This window comes from Anomaloglossus baeobatrachus, unplaced genomic scaffold (assembly GCF_048569485.1).
Source record: "Anomaloglossus baeobatrachus isolate aAnoBae1 unplaced genomic scaffold, aAnoBae1.hap1 Scaffold_4332, whole genome shotgun sequence".
In the NCBI taxonomy this organism is placed as follows: domain Eukaryota; kingdom Metazoa; phylum Chordata; class Amphibia; order Anura; family Aromobatidae; genus Anomaloglossus; species Anomaloglossus baeobatrachus.
The window spans coordinates 24,459-38,407 of record NW_027443668.1 but is presented as its reverse complement, the minus strand read 5'-3'; the positions used below and the strand labels follow the sequence as shown (position 1 = coordinate 38,407).

At 46.3% G+C, this 13,949-nt stretch overlaps 9 non-coding genes across 9 annotated transcripts; all 9 read right to left on the bottom strand.

Annotated features, from left to right (window-relative positions):
- Positions 1-616: 616 nt before the first annotated feature.
- Positions 617-807, bottom strand: LOC142279488 (U2 spliceosomal RNA). Its single transcript, XR_012742107.1, has one exon. It is a non-coding gene; the product is annotated as a U2 spliceosomal RNA (small nuclear RNA).
- Positions 808-2,193: 1,386 nt separating this feature from the next.
- On the bottom strand, positions 2,194-2,384 carry LOC142279487 (U2 spliceosomal RNA). The gene has a single exon (XR_012742106.1). It is a non-coding gene; the product is annotated as a U2 spliceosomal RNA (small nuclear RNA).
- Positions 2,385-3,770: 1,386 nt separating this feature from the next.
- Positions 3,771-3,961, bottom strand: LOC142279486 (U2 spliceosomal RNA). Its single transcript, XR_012742105.1, has one exon. It is a non-coding gene; the product is annotated as a U2 spliceosomal RNA (small nuclear RNA).
- Positions 3,962-5,348: 1,387 nt separating this feature from the next.
- LOC142279485 (U2 spliceosomal RNA) lies at positions 5,349-5,539 on the bottom strand. Its single transcript, XR_012742104.1, has one exon. It is a non-coding gene; the product is annotated as a U2 spliceosomal RNA (small nuclear RNA).
- A 1,387-nt stretch (positions 5,540-6,926) lies between these two features.
- On the bottom strand, positions 6,927-7,117 carry LOC142279484 (U2 spliceosomal RNA). Its single transcript, XR_012742103.1, has one exon. It is a non-coding gene; the product is annotated as a U2 spliceosomal RNA (small nuclear RNA).
- A 1,388-nt stretch (positions 7,118-8,505) lies between these two features.
- LOC142279482 (U2 spliceosomal RNA) lies at positions 8,506-8,696 on the bottom strand. Its single transcript, XR_012742102.1, has one exon. It is a non-coding gene; the product is annotated as a U2 spliceosomal RNA (small nuclear RNA).
- A 1,387-nt stretch (positions 8,697-10,083) lies between these two features.
- LOC142279481 (U2 spliceosomal RNA) lies at positions 10,084-10,274 on the bottom strand. The gene has a single exon (XR_012742101.1). It is a non-coding gene; the product is annotated as a U2 spliceosomal RNA (small nuclear RNA).
- Positions 10,275-11,661: 1,387 nt separating this feature from the next.
- LOC142279479 (U2 spliceosomal RNA) lies at positions 11,662-11,852 on the bottom strand. The gene has a single exon (XR_012742099.1). It is a non-coding gene; the product is annotated as a U2 spliceosomal RNA (small nuclear RNA).
- A 1,387-nt stretch (positions 11,853-13,239) lies between these two features.
- LOC142279478 (U2 spliceosomal RNA) lies at positions 13,240-13,430 on the bottom strand. Its single transcript, XR_012742098.1, has one exon. It is a non-coding gene; the product is annotated as a U2 spliceosomal RNA (small nuclear RNA).
- Between the last annotated feature and the right edge of the window lie 519 nt (positions 13,431-13,949).

The window sequence follows — 13,949 nt, the reverse complement described above, 5'->3', positions numbered from 1 at the left end:
AGTATTTGACGTTCCTTATATTGCGGTATGAGGCTTCGCAGTAGGTTGCAAACATTCATCACCCATGACTTTCCCCAATTGAGCTCAGAAGCTCAATGTCTATCATGACCTCTCTTTTAGAATGTCCAAGAGCAAGCAAACTATTCCTCCAGGAGAGGGCGCCAACAGACTACTAAAGAGATCATCATTACTCAAAGAAAACCCCAAAAACCAATGCATGATAGGAATAAACAGGTAACTTTCTTTGGAGTGGAAGCGGAGAGATCGCACCAGATGCCAATTCTAGATGTTATCACACCTGTGGTCACTGCAGCAGCAGGTGAATCCACTTTGTCCAAAAGGGATCTATTCCATTCAATTGCAAATGATCTAGATAAGACAGAGAACTGCAGCACGGGGACATAGCCGAGTTGGTCAGGTTGAGTGGTGATGAGTTTGCTATTTGGATGAATAAAGAAAGTCAAAAGTGTGAAAGATAAAAAACAAAAGGAGGAAGTGTGAAAAGTGAATGGGCCAAATTGAGGTGCATATGAAGACGTATGCTTTCTTCCAATTCATTAAATCGGGCTAATATGAATCAGGTGAATTGAGTTCTGCTTTTGGAAACTGGGTTAAGAAGGGGTGCACCGTTCCTGGAGGTACTGCAATACCAGGTCAATGCGTGGAGTGGACAGAGCAAGCTCTTTTTCCATCTCCCTGTTCTAAAAATCCATTTAATATATGGTCCCCAGATAGGGGACGTATCAGATATTAAACTGATAAGAACAGATACTACACTTGATCTTAGCCAAAAGGCCGAGAAGCGATAACCAGAATTGGTTTGGGCCTCGAGTGGCACCCTGGCCTATGCCGGACACATCTTAGGGAGAGAGAGCGAGAGGGAGACAAACCCACGCCTACACAAGACATTTTGTCACCCAAGCCAACCCTTGAAAAGGCTGCTTTGCAGAGCCAAAACAAGAAGAATGGTGCGTTTTGCAGCCGCCGCCCACTGCAATGAATCTGAATAACTCCTCCTTTAGGGCGCAAGCAACTCCCCTCCCCCTTGCAGTCTTTCCAATTCACGATACAAAAAGACGGACAGGACAGGTTGCCTGACTTTCCGTCACTGCCACCCTTTGCCATCCTTACCCGTAGAAAGCCCTTTCATCATCCCCAAACCCTAATCTTTTCCCTTTCCTTCCCAGCCCCCAAACCCTGCCCTCTGTACCTTTCTCACCACCCGCTTCCCTTCTCCTGTCATCCCCCTACCACCCGGGAAAAAAAGAGATTGCCCCCTCCTTCCACTAGCCCACCCTCCCACCCAAAGAACAACTTCTTCTGCGCAGCTTGTTTTCTAGGCAGCAGCGCTATTGTGATGTCATCGGGGGGCATTGTGACAAGCCGCCAGTGTTCCGTCTCTTCATGTTGTGCACAGTTCAAACGGAAAATACATCAACAGGCAGACTACAGAAAAGCTTACTATCAAAGGTTAGAGGGGGGCTTTCTCAGAGGGCTTTTTACAGTTTTTCTATTCCCAATTAGCCGTTTAAGTGTACTTATTGAAAGTAGTAATTCTTTCATAGGCCGCCCTTTCTTAGTATTTGACGTTCCTTATATTGCGGTATGAGGCTTCGCAGTAGGTTGCAAACATTCATCACCCATGACTTTCCCCAATTGAGCTCAGAAGCTCAATGTCTATCATGACCTCTCTTTTAGAATGTCCAAGAGCAAGCAAACTATTCCTCCAGGAGAGGGCGCCAACAGACTACTAAAGAGATCATCATTACTCAAAGAAAACCCAAAAACCAATGCATGATAGGAATAAACAGGTAACTTTCTTTGGAGTGGAAGCGGAGAGATCGCACCAGATGCCAATTCTAGATGTTATCACACCTGTGGTCACTGCAGCAGCAGGTGAATCCACTTTGTCCAAAAGGGATCTATTCCATTCAATTGCAAATGATCTAGATAAGACAGAGAACTGCAGCACGGGGACATAGCCGAGTTGGTCAGGTTGAGTGGTGATGAGTTTGCTATTTGGATGAATAAAGAAAGTCAAAAGTGTGAAAGATAAAAAACAAAAGGAGGAAGTGTGAAAAGTGAATGGGCCAAATTGAGGTGCATATGAAGACGTATGCTTTCTTCCAATTCATTAAATCGGGCTAATATGAATCAGGTGAATTGAGTTCTGCTTTTGGAAACTGGGTTAAGAAGGGGTGCACCGTTCCTGGAGGTACTGCAATACCAGGTCAATGCGTGGAGTGGACAGAGCAAGCTCTTTTTCCATCTCCCTGTTCTAAAAATCCATTTAATATATGGTCCCCAGATAGGGGACGTATCAGATATTAAACTGATAAGAACAGATACTACACTTGATCTTAGCCAAAAGGCCGAGAAGCGATAACCAGAATTGGTTTGGGCCTCGAGTGGCACCCTGGCCTATGCCGGACACATCTTAGGGAGAGAGAGCGAGAGGGAGACAAACCCACGCCTACACAAGACATTTTGTCACCCAAGCCAACCCTTGAAAAGGCTGCTTTGCAGAGCCAAAACAAGAAGAATGGTGCGTTTTGCAGCCGCCGCCCACTGCAATGAATCTGAATAACTCCTCCTTTAGGGCGCAAGCAACTCCCCTCCCCCTTGCAGTCTTTCCAATTCACGATACAAAAAGACGGACAGGACAGGTTGCCTGACTTTCCGTCACTGCCACCCTTTGCCATCCTTACCCGTAGAAAGCCCTTTCATCATCCCCAAACCCTAATCTTTTCCCTTTCCTTCCCAGCCCCCAAACCCTGCCCTCTGTACCTTTCTCACCACCCGCTTCCCTTCTCCTGTCATCCCCCTACCACCCGGAAAAAAAGAGATTGCCCCCTCCTTCCACTAGCCCACCCTCCCACCCAAAGAACAACTTCTTCTGCGCAGCTTGTTTTCTAGGCAGCAGCGCTATTGTGATGTCATCGGGGGGCATTGTGACAAGCCGCCAGTGTTCCGTCTCTTCATGTTGTGCACAGTTCAAACGGAAAATACATCAACAGGCAGACTACAGAAAAGCTTACTATCAAAGGTTAGAGGGGGGCTTTCTCAGAGGGCTTTTTACAGTTTTTCTATTCCCAATTAGCCGTTTAAGTGTACTTATTGAAAGTAGTAATTCTTTCATAGGCCGCCCTTTCTTAGTATTTGACGTTCCTTATATTGCGGTATGAGGCTTCGCAGTAGGTTGCAAACATTCATCACCCATGACTTTCCCCAATTGAGCTCAGAAGCTCAATGTCTATCATGACCTCTCTTTTAGAATGTCCAAGAGCAAGCAAACTATTCCTCCAGGAGAGGGCGCCAACAGACTACTAAAGAGATCATCATTACTCAAAGAAAACCCCAAAAACCAATGCATGATAGGAATAAACAGGTAACTTTCTTTGGAGTGGAAGCGGAGAGATCGCACCAGATGCCAATTCTAGATGTTATCACACCTGTGGTCACTGCAGCAGCAGGTGAATCCACTTTGTCCAAAAGGGATCTATTCCATTCAATTGCAAATGATCTAGATAAGACAGAGAACTGCAGCACGGGGACATAGCCGAGTTGGTCAGGTTGAGTGGTGATGAGTTTGCTATTTGGATGAATAAAGAAAGTCAAAAGTGTGAAAGATAAAAAACAAAAGGAGGAAGTGTGAAAAGTGAATGGGCCAAATTGAGGTGCATATGAAGACGTATGCTTTCTTCCAATTCATTAAATCGGGCTAATATGAATCAGGTGAATTGAGTTCTGCTTTTGGAAACTGGGTTAAGAAGGGGTGCACCGTTCCTGGAGGTACTGCAATACCAGGTCAATGCGTGGAGTGGACAGAGCAAGCTCTTTTTCCATCTCCCTGTTCTAAAAATCCATTTAATATATGGTCCCCAGATAGGGGACGTATCAGATATTAAACTGATAAGAACAGATACTACACTTGATCTTAGCCAAAAGGCCGAGAAGCGATAACCAGAATTGGTTTGGGCCTCGAGTGGCACCCTGGCCTATGCCGGACACATCTTAGGGAGAGAGAGCGAGAGGGAGACAAACCCACGCCTACACAAGACATTTTGTCACCCAAGCCAACCCTTGAAAAGGCTGCTTTGCAGAGCCAAAACAAGAAGAATGGTGCGTTTTGCAGCCGCCGCCCACTGCAATGAATCTGAATAACTCCTCCTTTAGGGCGCAAGCAACTCCCCTCCCCCTTGCAGTCTTTCCAATTCACGATACAAAAAGACGGACAGGACAGGTTGCCTGACTTTCCGTCACTGCCACCCTTTGCCATCCTTACCCGTAGAAAGCCCTTTCATCATCCCCAAACCCTAATCTTTTCCCTTTCCTTCCCAGCCCCCAAACCCTGCCCTCTGTACCTTTCTCACCACCCGCTTCCCTTCTCCTGTCATCCCCCTACCACCCGGGAAAAAAAGAGATTGCCCCCTCCTTCCACTAGCCCACCCTCCCACCCAAAGAACAACTTCTTCTGCGCAGCTTGTTTTCTAGGCAGCAGCGCTATTGTGATGTCATCGGGGGGCATTGTGACAAGCCGCCAGTGTTCCGTCTCTTCATGTTGTGCACAGTTCAAACGGAAAATACATCAACAGGCAGACTACAGAAAAGCTTACTATCAAAGGTTAGAGGGGGGCTTTCTCAGAGGGCTTTTTACAGTTTTTCTATTCCCAATTAGCCGTTTAAGTGTACTTATTGAAAGTAGTAATTCTTTCATAGGCCGCCCTTTCTTAGTATTTGACGTTCCTTATATTGCGGTATGAGGCTTCGCAGTAGGTTGCAAACATTCATCACCCATGACTTTCCCCAATTGAGCTCAGAAGCTCAATGTCTATCATGACCTCTCTTTTAGAATGTCCAAGAGCAAGCAAACTATTCCTCCAGGAGAGGGCGCCAACAGACTACTAAAGAGATCATCATTACTCAAAGAAAACCCCAAAAACCAATGCATGATAGGAATAAACAGGTAACTTTCTTTGGAGTGGAAGCGGAGAGATCGCACCAGATGCCAATTCTAGATGTTATCACACCTGTGGTCACTGCAGCAGCAGGTGAATCCACTTTGTCCAAAAGGGATCTATTCCATTCAATTGCAAATGATCTAGATAAGACAGAGAACTGCAGCACGGGGACATAGCCGAGTTGGTCAGGTTGAGTGGTGATGAGTTTGCTATTTGGATGAATAAAGAAAGTCAAAAGTGTGAAAGATAAAAAACAAAAGGAGGAAGTGTGAAAAGTGAATGGGCCAAATTGAGGTGCATATGAAGACGTATGCTTTCTTCCAATTCATTAAATCGGGCTAATATGAATCAGGTGAATTGAGTTCTGCTTTTGGAAACTGGGTTAAGAAGGGGTGCACCGTTCCTGGAGGTACTGCAATACCAGGTCAATGCGTGGAGTGGACAGAGCAAGCTCTTTTTCCATCTCCCTGTTCTAAAAATCCATTTAATATATGGTCCCCAGATAGGGGACGTATCAGATATTAAACTGATAAGAACAGATACTACACTTGATCTTAGCCAAAAGGCCGAGAAGCGATAACCAGAATTGGTTTGGGCCTCGAGTGGCACCCTGGCCTATGCCGGACACATCTTAGGGAGAGAGAGCGAGAGGGAGACAAACCCACGCCTACACAAGACATTTTGTCACCCAAGCCAACCCTTGAAAAGGCTGCTTTGCAGAGCCAAAACAAGAAGAATGGTGCGTTTTGCAGCCGCCGCCCACTGCAATGAATCTGAATAACTCCTCCTTTAGGGCGCAAGCAACTCCCCTCCCCCTTGCAGTCTTTCCAATTCACGATACAAAAAGACGGACAGGACAGGTTGCCTGACTTTCCGTCACTGCCACCCTTTGCCATCCTTACCCGTAGAAAGCCCTTTCATCATCCCCAAACCCTAATCTTTTCCCTTTCCTTCCCAGCCCCCAAACCCTGCCCTCTGTACCTTTCTCACCACCCGCTTCCCTTCTCCTGTCATCCCCCTACCACCCGGGAAAAAAAGAGATTGCCCCCTCCTTCCACTAGCCCACCCTCCCACCCAAAGAACAACTTCTTCTGCGCAGCTTGTTTTCTAGGCAGCAGCGCTATTGTGATGTCATCGGGGGGCATTGTGACAAGCCGCCAGTGTTCCGTCTCTTCATGTTGTGCACAGTTCAAACGGAAAATACATCAACAGGCAGACTACAGAAAAGCTTACTATCAAAGGTTAGAGGGGGGCTTTCTCAGAGGGCTTTTTACAGTTTTTCTATTCCCAATTAGCCGTTTAAGTGTACTTATTGAAAGTAGTAATTCTTTCATAGGCCGCCCTTTCTTAGTATTTGACGTTCCTTATATTGCGGTATGAGGCTTCGCAGTAGGTTGCAAACATTCATCACCCATGACTTTCCCCAATTGAGCTCAGAAGCTCAATGTCTATCATGACCTCTCTTTTAGAATGTCCAAGAGCAAGCAAACTATTCCTCCAGGAGAGGGCGCCAACAGACTACTAAAGAGATCATCATTACTCAAAGAAAACCCCAAAAACCAATGCATGATAGGAATAAACAGGTAACTTTCTTTGGAGTGGAAGCGGAGAGATCGCACCAGATGCCAATTCTAGATGTTATCACACCTGTGGTCACTGCAGCAGCAGGTGAATCCACTTTGTCCAAAAGGGATCTATTCCATTCAATTGCAAATGATCTAGATAAGACAGAGAACTGCAGCACGGGGACATAGCCGAGTTGGTCAGGTTGAGTGGTGATGAGTTTGCTATTTGGATGAATAAAGAAAGTCAAAAGTGTGAAAGATAAAAAACAAAAGGAGGAAGTGTGAAAAGTGAATGGGCCAAATTGAGGTGCATATGAAGACGTATGCTTTCTTCCAATTCATTAAATCGGGCTAATATGAATCAGGTGAATTGAGTTCTGCTTTTGGAAACTGGGTTAAGAAGGGGTGCACCGTTCCTGGAGGTACTGCAATACCAGGTCAATGCGTGGAGTGGACAGAGCAAGCTCTTTTTCCATCTCCCTGTTCTAAAAATCCATTTAATATATGGTCCCCAGATAGGGGACGTATCAGATATTAAACTGATAAGAACAGATACTACACTTGATCTTAGCCAAAAGGCCGAGAAGCGATAACCAGAATTGGTTTGGGCCTCGAGTGGCACCCTGGCCTATGCCGGACACATCTTAGGGAGAGAGAGCGAGAGGGAGACAAACCCACGCCTACACAAGACATTTTGTCACCCAAGCCAACCCTTGAAAAGGCTGCTTTGCAGAGCCAAAACAAGAAGAATGGTGCGTTTTGCAGCCGCCGCCCACTGCAATGAATCTGAATAACTCCTCCTTTAGGGCGCAAGCAACTCCCCTCCCCCTTGCAGTCTTTCCAATTCACGATACAAAAAGACGGACAGGACAGGTTGCCTGACTTTCCGTCACTGCCACCCTTTGCCATCCTTACCCGTAGAAAGCCCTTTCATCATCCCCAAACCCTAATCTTTTCCCTTTCCTTCCCAGCCCCCAAACCCTGCCCTCTGTACCTTTCTCACCACCCGCTTCCCTTCTCCTGTCATCCCCCTACCACCCGGGAAAAAAAGAGATTGCCCCCTCCTTCCACTAGCCCACCCTCCCACCCAAAGAACAACTTCTTCTGCGCAGCTTGTTTTCTAGGCAGCAGCGCTATTGTGATGTCATCGGGGGGCATTGTGACAAGCCGCCAGTGTTCCGTCTCTTCATGTTGTGCACAGTTCAAACGGAAAATACATCAACAGGCAGACTACAGAAAAGCTTACTATCAAAGGTTAGAGGGGGGGCTTTCTCAGAGGGCTTTTTACAGTTTTTCTATTCCCAATTAGCCGTTTAAGTGTACTTATTGAAAGTAGTAATTCTTTCATAGGCCGCCCTTTCTTAGTATTTGACGTTCCTTATATTGCGGTATGAGGCTTCGCAGTAGGTTGCAAACATTCATCACCCATGACTTTCCCCAATTGAGCTCAGAAGCTCAATGTCTATCATGACCTCTCTTTTAGAATGTCCAAGAGCAAGCAAACTATTCCTCCAGGAGAGGGCGCCAACAGACTACTAAAGAGATCATCATTACTCAAAGAAAACCCCAAAAACCAATGCATGATAGGAATAAACAGGTAACTTTCTTTGGAGTGGAAGCGGAGAGATCGCACCAGATGCCAATTCTAGATGTTATCACACCTGTGGTCACTGCAGCAGCAGGTGAATCCACTTTGTCCAAAAGGGATCTATTCCATTCAATTGCAAATGATCTAGATAAGACAGAGAACTGCAGCACGGGGACATAGCCGAGTTGGTCAGGTTGAGTGGTGATGAGTTTGCTATTTGGATGAATAAAGAAAGTCAAAAGTGTGAAAGATAAAAAACAAAAGGAGGAAGTGTGAAAAGTGAATGGGCCAAATTGAGGTGCATATGAAGACGTATGCTTTCTTCCAATTCATTAAATCGGGCTAATATGAATCAGGTGAATTGAGTTCTGCTTTTGGAAACTGGGTTAAGAAGGGGTGCACCGTTCCTGGAGGTACTGCAATACCAGGTCAATGCGTGGAGTGGACAGAGCAAGCTCTTTTTCCATCTCCCTGTTCTAAAAATCCATTTAATATATGGTCCCCAGATAGGGGACGTATCAGATATTAAACTGATAAGAACAGATACTACACTTGATCTTAGCCAAAAGGCCGAGAAGCGATAACCAGAATTGGTTTGGGCCTCGAGTGGCACCCTGGCCTATGCCGGACACATCTTAGGGAGAGAGAGCGAGAGGGAGACAAACCCACGCCTACACAAGACATTTTGTCACCCAAGCCAACCCTTGAAAAGGCTGCTTTGCAGAGCCAAAACAAGAAGAATGGTGCGTTTTGCAGCCGCCGCCCACTGCAATGAATCTGAATAACTCCTCCTTTAGGGCGCAAGCAACTCCCCTCCCCCTTGCAGTCTTTCCAATTCACGATACAAAAAGACGGACAGGACAGGTTGCCTGACTTTCCGTCACTGCCACCCTTTGCCATCCTTACCCGTAGAAAGCCCTTTCATCATCCCCAAACCCTAATCTTTTCCCTTTCCTTCCCAGCCCCCAAACCCTGCCCTCTGTACCTTTCTCACCACCCGCTTCCCTTCTCCTGTCATCCCCCTACCACCCGGGAAAAAAAGAGATTGCCCCCTCCTTCCACTAGCCCACCCTCCCACCCAAAGAACAACTTCTTCTGCGCAGCTTGTTTTCTAGGCAGCAGCGCTATTGTGATGTCATCGGGGGGCATTGTGACAAGCCGCCAGTGTTCCGTCTCTTCATGTTGTGCACAGTTCAAACGGAAAATACATCAACAGGCAGACTACAGAAAAGCTTACTATCAAAGGTTAGAGGGGGGCTTTCTCAGAGGGCTTTTTACAGTTTTTCTATTCCCAATTAGCCGTTTAAGTGTACTTATTGAAAGTAGTAATTCTTTCATAGGCCGCCCTTTCTTAGTATTTGACGTTCCTTATATTGCGGTATGAGGCTTCGCAGTAGGTTGCAAACATTCATCACCCATGACTTTCCCCAATTGAGCTCAGAAGCTCAATGTCTATCATGACCTCTCTTTTAGAATGTCCAAGAGCAAGCAAACTATTCCTCCAGGAGAGGGCGCCAACAGACTACTAAAGAGATCATCATTACTCAAAGAAAACCCCAAAAACCAATGCATGATAGGAATAAACAGGTAACTTTCTTTGGAGTGGAAGCGGAGAGATCGCACCAGATGCCAATTCTAGATGTTATCACACCTGTGGTCACTGCAGCAGCAGGTGAATCCACTTTGTCCAAAAGGGATCTATTCCATTCAATTGCAAATGATCTAGATAAGACAGAGAACTGCAGCACGGGGACATAGCCGAGTTGGTCAGGTTGAGTGGTGATGAGTTTGCTATTTGGATGAATAAAGAAAGTCAAAAGTGTGAAAGATAAAAAACAAAAGGAGGAAGTGTGAAAAGTGAATGGGCCAAATTGAGGTGCATATGAAGACGTATGCTTTCTTCCAATTCATTAAATCGGGCTAATATGAATCAGGTGAATTGAGTTCTGCTTTTGGAAACTGGGTTAAGAAGGGGTGCACCGTTCCTGGAGGTACTGCAATACCAGGTCAATGCGTGGAGTGGACAGAGCAAGCTCTTTTTCCATCTCCCTGTTCTAAAAATCCATTTAATATATGGTCCCCAGATAGGGGACGTATCAGATATTAAACTGATAAGAACAGATACTACACTTGATCTTAGCCAAAAGGCCGAGAAGCGATAACCAGAATTGGTTTGGGCCTCGAGTGGCACCCTGGCCTATGCCGGACACATCTTAGGGAGAGAGAGCGAGAGGGAGACAAACCCACGCCTACACAAGACATTTTGTCACCCAAGCCAACCCTTGAAAAGGCTGCTTTGCAGAGCCAAAACAAGAAGAATGGTGCGTTTTGCAGCCGCCGCCCACTGCAATGAATCTGAATAACTCCTCCTTTAGGGCGCAAGCAACTCCCCTCCCCCTTGCAGTCTTTCCAATTCACGATACAAAAAGACGGACAGGACAGGTTGCCTGACTTTCCGTCACTGCCACCCTTTGCCATCCTTACCCGTAGAAAGCCCTTTCATCATCCCCAAACCCTAATCTTTTCCCTTTCCTTCCCAGCCCCCAAACCCTGCCCTCTGTACCTTTCTCACCACCCGCTTCCCTTCTCCTGTCATCCCCCTACCACCCGGGAAAAAAAGAGATTGCCCCCTCCTTCCACTAGCCCACCCTCCCACCCAAAGAACAACTTCTTCTGCGCAGCTTGTTTTCTAGGCAGCAGCGCTATTGTGATGTCATCGGGGGGCATTGTGACAAGCCGCCAGTGTTCCGTCTCTTCATGTTGTGCACAGTTCAAACGGAAAATACATCAACAGGCAGACTACAGAAAAGCTTACTATCAAAGGTTAGAGGGGGGCTTTCTCAGAGGGCTTTTTACAGTTTTTCTATTCCCAATTAGCCGTTTAAGTGTACTTATTGAAAGTAGTAATTCTTTCATAGGCCGCCCTTTCTTAGTATTTGACGTTCCTTATATTGCGGTATGAGGCTTCGCAGTAGGTTGCAAACATTCATCACCCATGACTTTCCCCAATTGAGCTCAGAAGCTCAATGTCTATCATGACCTCTCTTTTAGAATGTCCAAGAGCAAGCAAACTATTCCTCCAGGAGAGGGCGCCAACAGACTACTAAAGAGATCATCATTACTCAAAGAAAACCCCAAAAACCAATGCATGATAGGAATAAACAGGTAACTTTCTTTGGAGTGGAAGCGGAGAGATCGCACCAGATGCCAATTCTAGATGTTATCACACCTGTGGTCACTGCAGCAGCAGGTGAATCCACTTTGTCCAAAAGGGATCTATTCCATTCAATTGCAAATGATCTAGATAAGACAGAGAACTGCAGCACGGGGACATAGCCGAGTTGGTCAGGTTGAGTGGTGATGAGTTTGCTATTTGGATGAATAAAGAAAGTCAAAAGTGTGAAAGATAAAAAACAAAAGGAGGAAGTGTGAAAAGTGAATGGGCCAAATTGAGGTGCATATGAAGACGTATGCTTTCTTCCAATTCATTAAATCGGGCTAATATGAATCAGGTGAATTGAGTTCTGCTTTTGGAAACTGGGTTAAGAAGGGGTGCACCGTTCCTGGAGGTACTGCAATACCAGGTCAATGCGTGGAGTGGACAGAGCAAGCTCTTTTTCCATCTCCCTGTTCTAAAAATCCATTTAATATATGGTCCCCAGATAGGGGACGTATCAGATATTAAACTGATAAGAACAGATACTACACTTGATCTTAGCCAAAAGGCCGAGAAGCGATAACCAGAATTGGTTTGGGCCTCGAGTGGCACCCTGGCCTATGCCGGACACATCTTAGGGAGAGAGAGCGAGAGGGAGACAAACCCACGCCTACACAAGACATTTTGTCACCCAAGCCAACCCTTGAAAAGGCTGCTTTGCAGAGCCAAAACAAGAAGAATGGTGCGTTTTGCAGCCGCCGCCCACTGCAATGAATCTGAATAACTCCTCCTTTAGGGCGCAAGCAACTCCCCTCCCCCTTGCAGTCTTTCCAATTCACGATACAAAAAGACGGACAGGACAGGTTGCCTGACTTTCCGTCACTGCCACCCTTTGCCATCCTTACCCGTAGAAAGCCCTTTCATCATCCCCAAACCCTAATCTTTTCCCTTTCCTTCCCAGCCCCCAAACCCTGCCCTCTGTACCTTTCTCACCACCCGCTTCCCTTCTCCTGTCATCCCCCTACCACCCGGGAAAAAAAGAGATTGCCCCCTCCTTCCACTAGCCCACCCTCCCACCCAAAGAACAACTTCTTCTGCGCAGCTTGTTTTCTAGGCAGCAGCGCTATTGTGATGTCATCGGGGGGCATTGTGACAAGCCGCCAGTGTTCCGTCTCTTCATGTTGTGCACAGTTCAAACGGAAAATACATCAACAGGCAGACTACAGAAAAGCTTACTATCAAAGGTTAGAGGGGGGCTTTCTCAGAGGGCTTTTTACAGTTTTTCTATTCCCAATTAGCCGTTTAAGTGTACTTATTGAAAGTAGTAATTCTTTCATAGGCCGCCCTTTCTTAGTATTTGACGTTCCTTATATTGCGGTATGAGGCTTCGCAGTAGGTTGCAAACATTCATCACCCATGACTTTCCCCAATTGAGCTCAGAAGCTCAATGTCTATCATGACCTCTCTTTTAGAATGTCCAAGAGCAAGCAAACTATTCCTCCAGGAGAGGGCGCCAACAGACTACTAAAGAGATCATCATTACTCAAAGAAAACCCCAAAAACCAATGCATGATAGGAATAAACAGGTAACTTTCTTTGGAGTGGAAGCGGAGAGATCGCACCAGATGCCAATTCTAGATGTTATCACACCTGTGGTCACTGCAGCAGCAGGTGAATCCACTTTGTCCAAAAGGGATCTATTCCATTCAATTGCAAATGATCTAGATAAGACAGAGAACTGCAGCACGGGGACATAGCCGAGTTGGTCAGGTTGAGTGGTGATGAGTTTGCTATTTGGATGAATAAAGAAAGTCAAAAGTGTGAAAGATAAAAAACAAAAGGAGGAAGTGTGAAAAGTGAATGGGCCAAATTGAGGTGCATATGAAGACGTATGCTTTCTTCCAATTCATTAAATCGGGCTAATATGAATCAGGTGAATTGAGTTCTGCTTTTGGAAACTGGGTTAAGAAGGGGTGCACCGTTCCTGGAGGTACTGCAATACCAGGTCAATGCGTGGAGTGGACAGAGCAAGCTCTTTTTCCATCTCCCTGTTCTAAAAATCCATTTAATATATGGTCCCCAGATAGGGGACGTATCAGATATTAAACTGATAAGAACAGATACTACACTTGATCTTAGCCAAAAGGCCGAGAAGCGATAACCAGAATTGGTTTGGGCCTCGAGTGGCACCCTGGCCTATGCCGGACACATCTTAGGGAGAGAGAGCGAGAGGGAGACAAACCCACGCCTACACAAGACATTTTGTCACCCAAGCCAACCCTTGAAAAGGCTGCTTTGCAGAGCCAAAACAAGAAGAATGGTGCGTTTTGCAGCCGCCGCCCACTGCAATGAATCTGAATAACTCCTCCTTTAGGGCGCAAGCAACTCCCCTCCCCCTTGCAGTCTTTCCAATTCACGATACAAAAAGACGGACAGGACAGGTTGCCTGACTTTCCGTCACTGCCACCCTTTGCCATCCTTACCCGTAGAAAGCCCTTTCATCATCCCCAAACCCTAATCTTTTCCCTTTCCTTCCCAGCCCCCAAACCCTGCCCTCTGTACCTTTCTCACCACCCGCTTCCCTTCTCCTGTCATCCCCCTACCACCCGGGAAAAAAAGAGATTGCCCCCTCCTTCCACTAGCCCACCCTCCCACCCAAAGAACAACTTCTTCTGCGC